The sequence below is a fragment of the Salvelinus alpinus genome, chromosome 23 (assembly GCF_045679555.1).
Source record: "Salvelinus alpinus chromosome 23, SLU_Salpinus.1, whole genome shotgun sequence".
NCBI lineage: Eukaryota > Metazoa > Chordata > Actinopteri > Salmoniformes > Salmonidae > Salvelinus > Salvelinus alpinus.
In genome coordinates this window covers 31,826,254-31,844,590 of record NC_092108.1, presented here as the reverse complement: position 1 = coordinate 31,844,590, position 18,337 = coordinate 31,826,254, and positions in this window count along the sequence as shown.

The following is an 18,337-nucleotide window of genomic DNA, read 5'->3' as shown; positions in this document are numbered from 1 at the left end:
AAAGGTAAAAAAGACATGGAAATCAATAAAGTAAGACCGCATGATTCCATTATACACTATCGAGGAAAGCAATTATGAGTCTTAGGAGAATTTGACAAGCCCCATGGGGGAAATTATAGCTGCTGAAAGGATGAAAAGGGCAAGGGAGAGCCCCAACCAATACCACTGCCTAACCCCCACTCCAACCCCTCCCAAACCTACCACCCACCCCTAGACTCTCTTAGCCTCATCCAGTCGACATTCACCCCCTTTGATGTAAGCCTATTACTGGCTCAGACTACAAGTCTCATTATTTGGACACTTCTAGCTTGCCTTGCGATAAGCCCCAGCAAAGCCTTGGTATTAATCTAACCCCAGTTACCAGAACTCACACCATTGCAATTGAACTAGCCTCTCTCTCTCTAATTGATTGAGTGAATTTTCATCTTGATATTTTCATGGACAAAATACAAGCGTTTGCTAGATTATGTTTGTGATTTAATGACAATATGATCCATTGTCTAGGTAGGCTGCTATTCATTTGGGACACATTTTGCATTAAAGATGCACTCTCAAACTTTTGTATAATTTCAGACAGTAGTTTTGAAATTGGTGCTCACCAGCCAAAATAGGTCCCTGTTTTTTTGTCTACTACATCATCCAATTGGGTACTACGTCATTCATTTTGTGTGATATGTAATGAATTTTGCAATTGGTATGATATCATTCAAATCCCAACTCTGACATCACCCCATTGAAGTTGGGTTAAGGTTAGGGTAAGGACTTCTCAAGGACCCCGGATAGCAGTCACTCAGCAGAATAGGCTACTCGTCACGTACTAGGAAGATCATTCCACTGCATTCAAATCTACAAATATGGCGCCAAACACACTTTTCAAATGTTTGCAAATGTGTGTTCATGTTGGTAGCGATTTCAAGCACATTCCTATTGCTAGACGTTACGTCCCACATTTGGATGTCAAAGATCAAACGCAAGAACAAGAGAAGAACTTGTATCATTATTAATATCTTTCATTTTATCGCTTACCTGTCTGCTATTCACCAACTCGGCTTGTTTTTGGGCTGATTAGGAGAGTGCGCGCCGGTCACTTCCAAATAGTTATGCAGCAGGTGCGCATGCTCACTAATTAAAATCTTCTATGTTGAGGGGTGTTTTCCTAATATCTTTATTCGTTAAATGTTTATGTGATATCATATCAGATATGGTGAAAAACATTACGTATTGGCCACTGATATGATAACTACTGAGAAGTATAGAATGTAATTGAATAATTAATATAACTCGAAATACCTCTTTCGGGATATGCTGTCAGTCAGTATAGCCACCTGGATTCTTTGTGAGTCACGCCGACAGGAATACGGGCGGGGATGTATCTTTCATAATTAACGTCTCATGGTGTAATTGTAACAACATACAGGAACTCAAGTAATTTTGTTCACCTGACCTAGAATTCCTCATAATCAAATGCTGACCGTATTATCTCCCAAGGGAATTCTCCTTGGTTATTATCACAGCCGTGTATATCCCCCCTCAAGCCGATACCATGACGGCCCTCAAGAAACTTCACTGGACTTTATGCAAACTGGAAACCATATATCCTGAGGTTGCATTTATTGTAGCTGGGGATTTTAACAAAGCAAATTTGAGGACAAGGCTACCTAAATTCTCATCATGAGTGCTTTGAGAGACTAGTCAAGGATCATATCACCTCCACCTTACCTGTCACCCTAGACCCACTTCATTTTTATTACCTTCCCAATAGGTCCACAGATGATGTAACCATCTCAACTCCACCCTGTGCAATTGGGTGCTGGACTTTCTGACGGGCCGCCCCTAGTGGTGAAGGTAGGAAACAACACATCCACTTTGCTGATCCTCAACACTGGGGCCCTACAAGGGTGCGTGCTCAGCCCCCTCCTGTAATCCCTGTTCACCCATGACTGCGTGGCCATGCCCGCCTCCAACTCAATCATGAAGTTTGCAGATGACAGTAGTGGGCTTGATTACAACCTCTCACTCAACGTCAACAAAACAAAGGAGATGATCATGGATTTCAGGAAACAGCAGAGGGAGCACCCCCCTATCCACATCGACAGGACAGCAGTGGAGAAGGTGGAACGTTTTTTAAGTTCCTCGGCGTAAATATCACGGACAAATTGAAATGGGCCACCCACACAGACAGAGTGGTAAAGAAGGTGCCTCTTCAACCTCAGGAGGATAAAGGAATGTGGCTTGTCACCTAAAACCCTCACAAACAGATGCACAATTGAGAGCGTCCTGTCGGGCTGTATCACCACCTGGTACGGCAACTGCACCAACTACAACCGCAAGGCTCTCCAGAGGGAAGTGTGGTCTGCACAACGCATCACCGGGGGCAAACTACCAGCCCTCCAGGACACCTACAGCACCCGATGTCACAGGAAGGCCAAAGAAATCAAGGACAGCAACCACCCGAGCCACTGCCTGTTCACCCCGCTACTATCCAGAAGGCGAGGTCAGTACAGGTGCATCAAAGCTGGGACCGAGAGACTGAAAAACAGCTTCTATCACAAGGCCATCAGACTGTTAAACAGCCATCACTAACACAGAGTGGCTGCTGCCTACATACAGACTTGAAATCATTGGCCACTTTAGTAAATTATTCACTAGTCACTTTAATAATGCCACTTTAATGTTTACATATCTTGCATCACTCATCTCAAATGTATATACTGTATTCTATACTATCTATTACATTTAGCCTATGCCGCTCGGTCATTGTTCATCCATATACTTAGATTTATATATTCTTATTCCATTCCTTTACTTAGATTTGTGTGTATTAGGTAGTTGTTGTGGAATTGTTAGATTACATATTGCTGTACTGTCAGAACTAGAAGCACAAGCATTTCCCTACACTCACAATAACATCTGCTAACCATGTGTATGTGACCAATGAAATTTGATTTGATTTAGATAAATGTTTTATTATCCCAGTGTTAGACAGTGTTTGGCAGTGTTATCCCAGTGCTATTATCCAAGGGCATTTAACCTGTTCAGGTACTCACTGTTCATTTCAAGAGAGCTTAGGCTGGAGTGACATATTGTCCCAGGGCTCTGCTAAACTCAGCTGTGTGAAGAATTATTTACACTGTCAAAGTTATAGGCACTGCTTGCCTAATAAATCAGACTGTGATACCAATTATTGGTATATAGTCTGAAACGAAGCACTGCAAAAACTTGAACGTTTCCTTATAAGCCAGAATGTTGAATAAAATTTTTCAGTGGGTCGACATTGAGACAAGATATCCACAGGAAAGCATTATTTACACAACTTTTTAGAGCACCGGTACTGGCATTGACATTTCTATCACCTGGCAAAAAAACATATAAATATCTGCAAGACTTCAGTTAGTATGCATGCATCCCATACATGTACTTCCATCTTGTGCTCATGCCTTAGGTCACAAACAAACAAATCTTGATTGCCACACACAGAGACCTGCGTTTTGAATTCTGTTTAACAATACTTTCATGTGGATGTTTTGTCTAAGACCAACCATACAGACAATTGGCAGAGTAAGTTCAAATATCAATTTATACAACATTCGTGACAGACAAGGGACGTTTAGGTTTTTTGCTATGTAAATGTGACAATCGGGACTAAGGCACTGCCTAGTTTGAAGGCACTCTGCCTAGTTGGAAAGCACTCTGCCTTAGAAGCAAGTCATAGCTTCCATTCTTGGCCATTTAGATTATTATTTGTTATATTGAAAGTCTATGTCAGTGTTCATCAACGTCTTGTGCATGTTTTGGATACATCTTTATTCACCTTCGGCACATTTAAAATAAATACCACCATTTTGCACCTGAATCTTTCCTGTCTCTTGATGCTTCTCAGACCCCTGAAAAGAACATAGTGGTCCACTATCTTACACCAGGAAAGACTCCTAGCCCTAGTCATAATATGCATCCCCCTACGCTCATCAGGCAATGAATCGTTGTATAATGGTTTTACACTCAACACTGTCCTTTACACGCATGACGCACATAACCCATGTACTTCACATAGTACCATTGATTTCATACAAGAATCCTTTAAAAAAACTTAAGATAGATTGAATGCAACGTGACTGATGTAAACATGCAGACTAACAAGCGGTTGTGAAAGTACAGGAACCTGTATGTTAATAGACCCTTTATCAGTAGACGACATACTGGCATCACTCACAGATTGGCGACGACTCTTGGCGACGCCATCGGCGCCCATTCAACATATCCTGGATTTATGTTTTTGGGGTTCTCAGACGCTTACAATTATGTTTGATTTTTGCTTTAACAGTCACTAAGATTATATTTGGTTGTGATCTTTGTAAAATAACTATTTTGGATGGAGCAGTTGTTAGCTAGAATGCTAATGTTCATTGAAATAAGCTATAGCAAAAGCTAGCAAAATAACAATTTTACTGGTTCTAAGAATAATGCAGTTAATTTCTAATGATGACACAAATATTATATTAAGCAAGACATTCATACGAGCCTTAAAATCCAGTTATTATCCAGAAGTAGTGTGAAATGCACTCATAAGCAACATGTAAATAGAGGCGTTTTGCTGACGTTTTATAAGAACTCTCCCTTGTTCTGCCACCAACTAGCACGCATCGCCCTCATGCGGCAATATTTGCAAACACAGAAAGAGGTCTTTAAGAGGTTACCTTTATGGGATTGGTGTCCCCTCGCGGGACGGTTGAGCTAACGTATGCTAAAGTGATTAGTATGAGGTTGTAACAAGAACATTTCCCAGGACATAGACATATCTGATATGGGCAGAAAGCTTAAATTCTTGTTAATCTAACTGCACTGTCCAATTTACAGTAGCTATTACAGTGAAAGAATATCATGCTACTGTTTGAGGAGAGTGCACAATTATGATCTTGAAAATGTATTAATAAACCAAATAGGCACATTTGGGCAGTCTTCATACAACATTTTGAACAGATATGCAATGGTTCATTGGATCAGTCAAAAACTTTGCACATACACTGCTGCCATCTAGTGGCCAAAATCTAAATTGCGCCTGGGCTGGAATAATACATTATGGCCTTTCTCTTGCCTTTCAAAGATGATGGTACAGCATTTTTTTTTTAAACATGTTTTTTTCTTTGTCTTATCTTTTACCAGATCTAATGTGTTATATTCTCCTACATTAATTTCACATTTCCACAAACTTCAAAGTTTCCTTTCAAATGGTATCAAGAAAATGCATATCCTTGCTTCAGGTCCTGAGCTACAGGCAGTTAGATTTGGGTATGTCATTTTAGGCGAAAATTGAAAAAAGGGTCCGATCCTTAAGACGTTTTTAACTAGGCAAGTCAGTTAAGAGTAAATTCTTATTTAATAATTTGTACAGACTGAGCACACACTGGTTGAATCAACATTGTTTACATGTCTTTTGAATGAAATTATATTGAACCAACGTGGCATAGTCTATGCCCGGCAGGTAAACTGCAAATTGACCACAAGAAGCCCAAAAATATATAATATTTGACTAAAACATTCAAACATTGCTTACATTTGTGTACGATCACCTGTACTTCAGCTCTCTATTATGCGTGGGAATACTTTGGAACAGATATCCCAAATTTTAATCACCAGCTGGTTTGCTGGTGGGCAAATAACATCACTCAGGGACCAGATTTGGCCCTCGGGCAGACAGTTGGGGAACCCAGCTTTTAATGGATTATTTTACATTTTAAATTTAGTTAGTTGGTCTGATAATCATTCCACAGTCATTGCAGTTGTCTGAAGGTGTATATAGAACACCAGCCACCCCCAGCCATCTGTTCAAAAACCAACTAACCAGCCTAGGAATAAAGAATGTGGTTGTGTCGTGCACTGTCTTGCTATGGCCTTAGCACTAATTACCTCCAACATCCCCCAGACATCCTTTCCTATGTAGATATCATTCCCAGTAACATGTCATGTGTTTATACCACAGCACCTTAGATCCTCAGTCTTGGGTTCTCTCCTGCCCCTACATCCCCCCTTTGAACTGTACTGAGAATGACAGCTCCATTATCACAATAGTACAACAGCAGATGTCAGCACCTCTTGTTGTTGTCTGTCCTGCTCGTACTAACGTACAGGGAATACCAAGCCCTCTCTGAGTGAATAATACTCTAAAATGATAGAATGAGAGCAATCAGTTTATGTCTCGAAATGTTTTGGGTTTACTCAGTCTATCTAAAATACATATTAAAATCCCAAAGTTGAACGTTGTGGATTGTGATCTCTTGAGCGTGCAGATTGCTTGATGTCAATCTACTTATCAAAGAGATGCAAAAGATTAACAATGCTGATGTGAAACACGCCATACTAGGGTAGGAAAGAAAACGTTTGCCATTGTCTTATACATCCAATCATTTCTGAGACAATCACAATGTGCTCTCTGCCAGCTCACATTTGAACAAGACAGCCTTTGGGATTGTGGTATTCTCCACTGGAGAGGTGATAGTGTGTAGGATGACATGAAGGACAGTTTGTGTGAGTGACAATTGCCCAAACACCCACATAAATGTATCTGTTTATCTGAATATTGCTGTGTTATCGCCATATACAGTACTTGTTTTCCGTCTTTTTGTTGGAATAGGTGACTTTTGCTCTCTTTCGCTTGTTAATGTTGTCTGATGGATAATAAAATAAACTTGGTGAGTGTTAAGTTTAGTTGACAAGTATATCTCCAAAAAACTATATACAGTGCATTAAGAAAGTATTCAGACCCCTTCTTCCACATTTTGTTACAGTACAGCCTTATTCTAAAATTGATTAAATACATTTTTGTCCTCATCAATCTAGACACAATACCCCATAATGACAAAGTGAAACAGATTTGAAGACATTTTTGCCAACTGTTAAAAAAATATATATATATTTATCTTACTTACATAAGTATTCGGACCCTTTGCTATGATACTCAAAATTGAGCTCAGGTGCATCCTGTTTACATTGATCATCCTTGAGATATTTCCTCAACTTGATTGGTGTCCACCTTTGGTAAATTCAATTGATTGGACATGATTTGGAAAGGCACACACCTGTCTATATAAGGTCAAACACTTGACAGTGGAAGGAATTGTCCATAGAGCTCAGAGACAGGATTGTGTCAAGTCACAGATCTGGGGAAGGGTAACAAAACATTTCTGGAGCATTGAAGGTTCCCAAGAACTCAATGGCCTCCATAATTCTTAAATAAAATAAGTTTGGAACCACCAAGACTCTTCCTAGAGCTGGCCACCTGGCCAAACTGAGCAATTCGGGGGAGAAGGGCCTTGGTCAGGGAGGTGACCAAGAACTCAATGTTCATTCTGACAAAGCTCCAGAGTTCCGCTGTGGAGATGGGCGAACCTTCCAGAAAGACAACCATCTCTGCAGCACTCCACCAATCAGGCCTGTATGGTAGAGTGGCCAGACGGAAGCCACTCCTCAGTAAAAGGCACATGACAGCCAGCTTGGAGTTTGCCAAAAGGCACCTAACGGACTCTCAGACCATGAGAAACAAGGTTCTCTGGTCTGATGAAACCAAGATTGAACTCTTTGGCCTGAATGCCAAGCGTCACGTCTAGAGGAAACCTGGCACCATCCCAACGGTGGAGCATGGTGGTGGCAGCATCATGCTGTGGGGATGTTTTTCAGCGGAAGGGACTGTGAGACTAGTCAAGATTGAGACAAAGATGAACAGAGCAAAGTACAGAGAGATCCTTGGTGAAAACCTGCTCCCGAATGCTCAGGACCTCAGACTGGGGCAAAGGTTTCCCTTTCAACAGGACAATGACCCTAAGCACACAACCCAATCGAACATCTCTGGAGAGACCTGAAAATAGCTGTGCAGCGACGCTCCCCATCCAACCTGACAGAGCTTGAGAGGACATACAGAGAAGAATGGGAGAAACTCCCCATATACAGGTGTGCCAAGCCTGTAGCGTCATACCCAAGAAGACTCGAGGCTGTAATCACTGCCAAAGGTGCTTCAACAAAGTACTGAGTAAAGGGCCTGAATACTTCTGTAAATGTGACATTTTATTTTTTCTTTGTCATTATCGTTATTTTCTGTAGATTGGGGATTCAATTTTTAATTTTTTATACATTTTATAATAAGGCAATCACGTTACAAAATGTGGAAAAAGTGAAGGGGTCTGACTACTTCCCGAATGCACTGTACAAGGATGATGTATAGTGTATTTTCAGAGTAGAGGTTTAAACTTCTTAAGCCTGCTGCTAGCGAGACAATTTCCGCTGAAACTGGAGGGCGCGCAATTCAAATAAATAAATCATAAAAATGATGGATATTAAACATTTAGGTACATACAAGTGTCTTATATCGGTTGAAAGCTTAAATTCTTGTTAATCTAACTGCACTGTCCGATTTACAGTAGCTATTACAGCGAAAGCATGCTATGCGATTGTTTGAGGATGGCGCCCCACATCTGTAACGATTTTCCTCCTCTTCAGACGAGGAGTATGAAGGATCGGACCAATACGCGGTATATGGTAAGTGTCCATGATAGTTTAATAAAACTGAACACGACAAAATACAAAAATAACAAAGTGAATGATAACGAAAACTGAAACAGTCCTGAAATGTGAAACAAACACTAACACAGGAAACAATCACCCACAACACACAATGGAAAACAGGCTACCTAAATATGGCTCCCAATCAGAGACAACGATAAACAGCTTCCTCTGATTGGGAACCACACCAGGCCAAACACATAGAAAAACAACAACCTAGAAAAAAGAACATAGACTGCCCACCCTAACTCACGCCCTGACCAAACTAAAATAGAGACACAAAAACGGAACTAAGGTCAGGACGTGACAACATCAAAATATTTTTCCACCGGCACAGGTTTCATAAATTCACAAATAGTGATTAAAAATTAACTTACTTTTTGAAAATCTTCCTCTGATATGTCATCCAAAGGGTCCCAGCTATAACATGTTGTAACGGCAGATTTCCTCCTCTTCGTCTGAACTAAAAATAAGTTTCTATTTACTCCTCAGATACCCTAAAATGTAATCAAACTATAATATTTCTTACGGAAAGAAGTATGTTTTTAGCAGGTGCGTCTTGTCTTTTTGTCGCTCACAAACACGGATTTCCAAGCCGGTGTCCTTGTACTAAAACTGTTATTTCGTATTCGTTATTCAAGTTACAAGTCTGAAATCTTGAACATACACTGCTGACACCCAATGGAAGCCATGGGAATTGCATCATGGGAGGTATAATTGAGTATGCTCTTATACTGGCCATTGGAAGAGCATGGTCTCTCAAAAGGAAATAATTCTGGTTGGTTTGTCTTTGGATTTTCTCCTACCATATCTATTGTGTTATACTCTCGTACATTATTTTAACATTTCTACAAACGTCAAAGTGTTTTCTTTCCAATGGAATCAATTATATGCATATCCTGGCTTCAGGGCCTTAGTAACAAGCAGTTTACTTCGGGCACGTAATTCAGACAGGAAGTGGAGAAAAAAGGGGCCTAGCCTGATTAAGCAACACAAAAGGTACTGTACCTATTTTACAAATGAGCTAAGAATATTGGTTGTGGGCAGATTATAATTACCGTAATAAGTACCATATGATGCTATGAATATATTTGTGGACAGTAAAATGCTAATTGAATGTTATTGTGAAAACCCACGCAGGTGAGTGAATTAGCTAGTATGCTAAACAGAACGTTTTTAATTGCATTAAAAGTGATATGAGCCACCAAGCCGATACCACGTTAATGTAGGAGACATTGTATGTATTTGTTTATTAATTTCCCCTACCAACCTCCCTTTAAAATTATATTTTGTCTGTCACTGTCTGCCATACAGTCAGGGATAGCTGTGAAGAGACAGTTGGGTACCTTATGAGACATTCCTGACATACTCATCCCAGGCCCCCCATTATGCTAGCAAGCAGCCACAATGCACTGCAAGTTTGGCTCCGAGCTAACTTTAATCTGATCTCCAGGGGAAAAATTACACGCAGGCACTGATGTGCTGCCATTCCAACCGTCTCTTGTTCACAAAGAGAAAGCTTACTTTCATATCAATTCATTGGAGCATTCTGTGTAATATCCACTCTAGCAGAGCACCCCCACCACATTAATTAATTATTTATTACTAATATACTAGAAGAAGATTATTGAGACATCCAGGATATCACAACATACTGTATGTACTGAACAAAAATATAAATGCAACATGTAAAGTGTCGGTCCCATGTTTCATGAGCTGAAATAAAAGATCCATACGGACAAACATTATATTTCTGTCAAATGATGTGCACAAATTTGTTTACACACCTGATAGTGAGCATTTCTCCTTTGCAAAGATAATCCATCCACCTGACAGGTGTGGCATATGAATAAGCTGATTAAGAAGCATTATAATTACAGTAAATGGCCACTCTAAAATATGCAGTTTTGTCACACAACACAATGTCACAAATGTCTCAAGTTTTGAGGGAGCGTGCAATTGGCATGCTAACTGCAGGAATGCCCACTAGAGCTGTTGCCAGAGTATTGACTGTTCATGTTCATTTCTCTATCATAAGCCGCCTCCGACACTGTTGAAGGGAATTTGGCAGTACGTCCAACCGGCCTCACAACCGCAGACCACGTGTAACCATGCCAACCCAGGACCTCCACATCCGGCTTCTTCACCTGCGGGATCGTTTAAGACCTGTCGGTTTGCACAACCAACTTTAGACTTTCTCTATTGTATTATTGACTGTGTGTTTGTTTACTCCATGTGTAACTCTGAGTTGTTTTTTGTGTCAAACTGCCTTGCTTTATCTTGGCCAGGTCGCAGTTGTAAATGAGAACTTGTTCTCAACTAGCCTACCTGGTTAAATAAAGGTGAAATAAGAAATAAAATAAATAAAAAATCTAAGTTTTCTCCGCAAACTGTCAGAAGCCGTCTCAGGGAAGCTCATCTACGTGCTTGTTGTCCTCACCAGGGTCCTGACCTGACTGCAATTCGGGATCATAACCAAATGCAGTGGTCAAATGCTCACCTTCAATAGCCACTGGCACGCTGGAGAAGTGAGCTCTTCATGGATGAATCCCAGTTTCAGCTGTACCAGGCAGATGGCAGACAGCATGTACGGTGTTGTGTGGGCGAGCGGTTTGCTGATGTCAACGTTGTGAACAGATCTGAACTTTTTACAGATGGTGACAACGTAGACAATAGGACTTCGTTTGGGTTTTGGTTGTAAAAAGAGTGGAGATTAAATCATTTGGACAGCAAGTTCGTGTTCGACTAGCATTCTTGGGCCTGCCATTCATCCATCCATCCCTCACAACTGAGTGAGTAGTGTTTGGCCTGATGCTAATTTGAAAGCCAAGAAAAAAAAAAAGTACATTACAATTATATATTTTTACTTTATGGGGACTGAATGCTGGCTTGCTAGGACAGTCCAGATACAACTTCAATTAGCACTGAGGTGTGAAGTGAAATGTGTCGAGACCTTTGGGTCCAACAAGTGGCAGGAGTCTTTGAAGCCCCATCTTGCTGTTCAAAGACCATCCACTGGCATTTTTTACAAGAAATCTGCCTCCAGAAATAAAAGCTTCTCCCAAGTGGGTGTGACACCTACTCCCGTTGCCTGCTGCACTGCTGCTTGGATTCCACCTGGCGATCTGTTCACCGTTTGCCCTGGCCTGTCTCCCCCTCTCTGGTACAGGTACGCCCACCACACTCCCCCCTCTATCCCGAGCTTTCGCTCACCTCCAGCACACAGGCATTGTTGGGGCGAGTGACCCTGAACTTACAATGGCTTGCCCCAAGTCGTTATATATTTACATATTTTCTTTACCCAACCGTGGGACAGACTATGTTTGTACCCACACTCGGGACTCTGACTCTCAATTGGTTACACAGACTTTTGGCCTCCCATCCTATTCTAACCACCTCTCGCCGGCTTTATATTCATGTTACCTGATTAAATTGCTGTACAATATGATCTTGTTGCCATCTGAGCACATTCAGATGTCATAAATCAGCACGGCTGAGCTCTCCCTGTCCCATGCCGTGCCTTGATTGTATTACTGTTGATGATATCTGGAAATGTGCATGTACACCCTGGCCCATCTACTGTTGCTAGCCCCAATTCTGACTTGTGCTCTGATATCTGCTTCACTGATTTCTGCTCTCGTAAAAGCCTGTGTTTTCTGCACGTTAGTACTAGAAGCTTATTACCTAAAACGGATCAATTGAAAGTGTGGGTTCACAGCTCTAATCCAGATGTGTTGATCGTTACTGAGACGTGGTTAAGGAAGAGTGTTTGAATACTTATGTTAACCTTTCTGGTTATAACCTTTTCCGGCAAGACAGATCTTCCAAAAGTGTGGGAGTGGCAGTCTTTACCAAGGATCACCTTCAGTGCTCAGTTGTCTCCACCAAGTCTGGCCCCAAGCAATTTGATTTGCTGGTTTTAAGCATTAAACTTTCAAATAGCTCTTTGTTGACTGTTGCTGGGTGCTATCGTCCTCCAACAGCACCGGCCTGCACCTTACCTGCCCTAAGCTCTCTCTTGGCCCCTTACACTAAGTCTAAAATTGTCCTGCTAGGTGACCTAAACTGGGACATGCTTAAACCACCTGACTAAGTCCTAAAGCAATGGGACTCCCTAAATCTTTCTCAGATTATTACCAGTCCCACAAGGTATGACTCCAAACACCCAGAAAAGGCTACTCTCCTCTGTTATCCTCACAAATAATCCTGATAGGTATCAGTCTGGTGTTTTCTGTAATGACCTTAGTGATCACTGTTTTACAGCCTGTGTTCATAATGGCTGCTCAGTGAAACGACCTGTCCTGATTTGTCATAGACACTTGCTAAAAAACTTGAATGAGCAAGCCTTCCTTCACGAACTGGCCTTTGATATTTTCAGTGGTATTGTTTACAAACATGCCCCCATAAAGACAACGAGAATTAAAAACAGGTTCAGCCCCTGGTTCGACCGTGATCTTGCAGAGTTACTCCACCTCAAGAATTGCATTTGGCGAAATGCTCGGCACACGCATACTCAGGCTACTTGCTCTCGTTCAGGCAAATGAGAAATAAGTGCACTCAGTCTATCCGGAAGGTCAAAATGAGTTACTTTAAGGAGCAGTTTTCTCTCTGTGGGTCTAACCCCAAGAAGTTCTGGAAAACGGTTAAAGACCTGGAGAATAAACCCTCCTCCTCACAGCTGCCCATGTCCCTTAATGTTGATGATGTGGTTGTTACTGACAAGAAGCACATGGCTGAGCTCTTTAATCACCACTTCATTAAGTCAGGATTCCTATTTGACTCAGCCATGCCTCCTTGCCCGTCCAACATTTCCTCATCTCCCATCCCTTTCAATGTGACTATCCCGATGCTTCTCCCTCTTTTTCTCCTGCCCCGCTACAAAGTCTCTCCCTGCAGGCAGTCACTGAGTCTGAGGTGCTAAAGGAGCTCCTTAAACTTGACCCCCAAAAAACACCTGGGTCAGATGGTTTAGACCCTTTCTTCTTTAGGGTTGCTCCACCTATCATCACCAAGCCTATCTCCGACCATTTCAACCTGTCTCTCTTTTCTGGGGAGGTTCCCATTGCTTGGAAGGCAGCCACGGTTCGTCCTTTATTTAAAGGGGGCGATCAAGCTGATCCTAACTGTTATAGGCCTATTTCTATTTTGCCCTGTTTATCAAAAGTGTTGGAAAAACTTGTCAATAATCAACTGACTGGCTTTCTTGATGTCTATAGTATTCTCTCTGGTATGCAATCTGGTTTCCACTCAGGTTATGGATGTGTCACTGCAACCTTAAAGGTCCTCAATGATGTCAGAATTGCCCATGATTCTAAGCAATGTTGTGCTGCTATTTTTATTGACTTGGCCAAAGCGTTTGATATGGTAGACCATTCCATTCCTGTGGACCATTCCGTTCCAAGGAGTATTGGTGTGTCTGAGGGGTCTTTGGCCTGGTTTGCTAACTACCTCTCTCAAAGAGTGCAGTGTGTAAAGTCAGAAAATCTGCTGTCTCAGCTACTGCCTGTCACCAAGGGAGTACCCCAAGGCTCGATCCTAGGCCCCACCCTCTTCTGAATTTACATCAACAACATAGCTCAGGCAGTAGGGAGCTCTCTCATCTATTTATATGCAGATGATACAGTCTTATACTCAGCTGGCTCCTCCCCGGATGTTGTGTTAAATGCTCTACAACAAATCTGTCTTAGTGTCCAACAAGCTTTCTCTGCCTGAAGAATGCCCCTCTCCCCACAGGTGTGATTACTACCTCTGAGGGTTTAGAGCTTGAGGTAGTCACCTCACACAAGTACTTGGGAGTATGGCTAGACGGTACACTGTCCTTCTCTCAGCACATATCAAAGTTGCAGGCTAAAGTTAAATCTATCGTAATCGCTCCTCTTTCACCGCAGCTGCCAACTAACCCTGATTCAGATGACCATACTACCCACGCTAGATTACGGAGATGTAATTTATAGATTGGCAGGTAAGGGTGCTCTCAAGCAGCTAGATGTTCTTTACCATTCGGCCATCAGATTTGTCACCAATTGTAACGACTGTTCTCCTCCTCGTCTGAGGAGGAGCATGGATCGGACCAAAACGCAGCGTGTTGTGAAGACATGATGAATTTATTAGACAAGACGAACACGAAGTACACTTGATAAATTACAAAATAACAAAACGACGTAGACAGACCTGAACATGTGAACTTACATATAACGAAGAACGCACGAACAGGAACAGACTAGACAAACGAAACAGTCCCGTGTGGTACATAAACTGACATGGAAGACAATCACCCACAAACAAATGGTGTGAACAGCCTAATATGGTTCTCAATCAGAGGAAACGTCAAACACCTGCCCCTGATTGAGAACCATATAAGGCTAATTAACAATGACCCAAAACATAGAAACACATAACATAGACTGCCCACCCAGCTCACGTCCTGACCAACTAAACAAAGCTAAAACAAAGGAAAATAAGGTCAGGAACGTGACACCAATGTTCCATATAGGACACATCACTGCACTCTATACTCCTCTGTAAACTGGTCATCTCTGTATACCCATCGCAAGACCCACTGGTTGATGCTTATTTATAAAACCCTCAACAGCCTCACCCGAACTACGCAAACTTTTGACCTTTGACCCCAATTGTCATTTATTTGACCTCCTCTTTCATATAAGCCCATAAGTTTTGTATGGAAAATATCGGGGTCCCCCTCAACGAAGGTATCACCTTAGTCTTAGGCCTCACTCCCCCCTATCTGAGATATCTACTCATCCCTCATCCTCCACATACAACACCCGTGCTGCCAGTCACATTCTGTTAAAGGTCCCCAAAGCGCACACATCCCTGGGTCGCTCCTCTTTTCAGTTCGCTGCAGCTAGTGACTGGAACGAGCTGCAACAAACACTCAAACTGGACAGTTTTATCTCAATCTCTTCATTCAAAGACTAAATCATGGACACTCTTACTGACAGTTGTGGCTGCTTTGCATGATGTATTGTTGTCTCTACCTTCTTGCCCTTTGTGCTGTTGTCTGTGCCCAATAATGTTTGTACCATGTTTTGTGCTGCTACCATGTTGTGTTGCTACCATGCTGTGTTGTCATGTGTTGCTGCCTTGCTATGTTGTCATCTTAGGTCTCTTTATGTAGTGTTGTGTTGTCTCTCTTGTCATGATGTGCGTTTTGTCCTATATTTATATTTAATATATTTATTTATTTTTAATCCCATTCCCCGTCCCCTCAGGAGGCCTTTTGCCTTTTGGTAGGCCGTCATTGTAAATAAGATTTTTTTCTTAACTGACTTGCCTAGTTAAATAAAGGTTCAATAAAAATACAATAAAAAACACCGTGCTCCATAAAGACAAAGAAAATAATTGCATTTTATCAATGGCAATTTGACTGCACAGGCATACTGTGACAAGAACCTGAGGCCCATTGTCGTGCCATTCATTCACCGCCATCACCATGTTTCAGCCAGATAATGCACAGCCTCATGTTGCAAAGATTTTTACACAATTCCTGGAAGCTGAAAATGTCCCAGTTCTTCCATGGCCTGCATACTCACCAAACATGTCACCCATTGAGCATGTTTGGGATGCTCTGGATTTACGTGTACGACAGCGTGTTCCAGTTCCCGCCAATATCCAGCAGCTTTGCTCAGCCATTAAAGAGGGGTGGGACAACATTCCACAGGCTACAATCAACAGCCTGATCAACTCTATGCAAAGGAGATGTGCCGCGCTGTGTGAGGCAAATGGTGGTCACATCAGATACTGACTGTTTTTCTGATACACACCCCTACCTTTTTTTTGAGGTGTCTGTGACCAACAGATGCATATCTGCATTCCCAGTCATGTGAAATCCATAGATCAGGGCCTAATTTATTTATTTTGATTGACTGATTTCCTTACATGTGCTGTAACTCAGTAATATCAATGACATTTTTGAATGTTGTGTTTATATTTTTGTTCAGTGTAGTTTCGCTATTTCAGGGTTTCCCCTATGATTATTTTTAGCAGCAGTGGCAAAGTTATCATAGGATGGCATGGTAATGGGCGTATTTCTTAGGAATCTGGAAACACTGGACAGTTACTTTAAAGCTAATCTCCTGCAATTCTACACATGTTGCCATGGCTTATGTTGTATTCTTATGCTATCTGAGTGACTCAAACATTATAACAAAATCAATGGGGGCTCCATGCCATGACATTTAGGGAATTTTATGCCTGACTGTCTAGTTTTTATTCTGGTGGTTGTTAGTTCTCAAAGATGATCTTATCTAAAAATATATAGCTACATTATCTTTTCTACATGGTTTTAGTTTAAGTTACTGAAAATGTTTTACCATCCCATGTTCCACACTGCTACATTATTTTGTATATTTAGTGTACTGATTAAGTATTAGCAATGCATTGCATCACCTTATCATACACTGAACAATTTTAACTGTGCGATCAAGGGAGATAATAAACAATAGAGATCATTCTTATCTGCGCATATAAGCTATAGCCACACTAATTGCAGTGTAAATGTTTGTATTTTTATTACATCAAGTATATATTCTGCCTGTGCTTTTGCCTTTCAAAATATTGTTTCTTTACACTTGGAAGGCTATGAAAGCTTGAGAGTGTTGGAGACTGATAAGACAGTAGAAAATAGGAAGGAAGATGTGGCAAACACACTATTTAAACACAGGTTTGGTGTGGAGGAGAACTATACAAACCCATCAGTCACACACAGCTAGATGTCAAGCGAATACCATGCATCTACCATAATTATAAGTAAATGAAACTTTTAGAGTTTTTCAGGAATCACCAATATGCCCATTGTGCTGCAAAACATTTAAAGGAACATAATACAAAATGTTATAGATCAAACTGAAAACTTCTAACAATCAACATGTGGCAATACAATTCCCCTCGTTCTCTTGGTCCCTGTTCTTTCTTTTTGGGAAGTCTCATAATCTGTCATATAGCTCTTTGGCTTAACTCTAGCTCACTCCTTATCCAACTTTCACTTCAACTTTCTGTCGCTGGAAACATGTTTTATGTCGTGTGGACGGTCCACAACTTTGAACAAGGCTGCCTGACTTCCTTCCTAGGTTTGTCCCTCATTTCTTCCTAGATTCCCCTGTGTTCAAGGAGACAACAATGGTTCCTTCTGTCCCTGTGGGATTGTTATTTGCATTTTCCCTGTCTTGCTCTTCTGGTGTCTCTCTCTGAACACAGTGCTGGCATATATATCTGCTGATATTTTCTAGTGTCCAGGTCCCCTGGGCGACTTCTTGGATTAACTGGACCTCTTGTCACCACTTGAAGAGAATAACCCTTTGATGGCATCAAGGACACTTCAAACATCCATATAGGCCGTCTGACCTTGATAACTCCTCAAAGCTTCTCCCTTTCAAAACCACTGACTCACAAAGCCCGAACCCCACAAGTGGCATATGCTTTCACACATCACTGATCTCCCTCAAACTCATCTTTCACTCCCCCTGATGATTCAGATAACTTCTTTGTCCCCTCTCCTTTCTGCCCCCTCTCCCTCCTGGCTGGCTTCCAATGTTTACCCAAGAGGACCTGGTGGATGTTTTGCAAATTCAAGGCTATTAGATTTCTTTGCAAGATACAGTGTCTGCATTTTTTCTGCACTCGTTTTTCTGCCCTCATATTGCTGTAGACCTGAGTAAGATGAGAGGTCCCAAGATCTCATTCACATTAGACATTGTTATAATATCATATCAGTCCAAAATACACTTATCAAATGGTGGTAAACGAGAGCTGTATCGTTGAATGAATG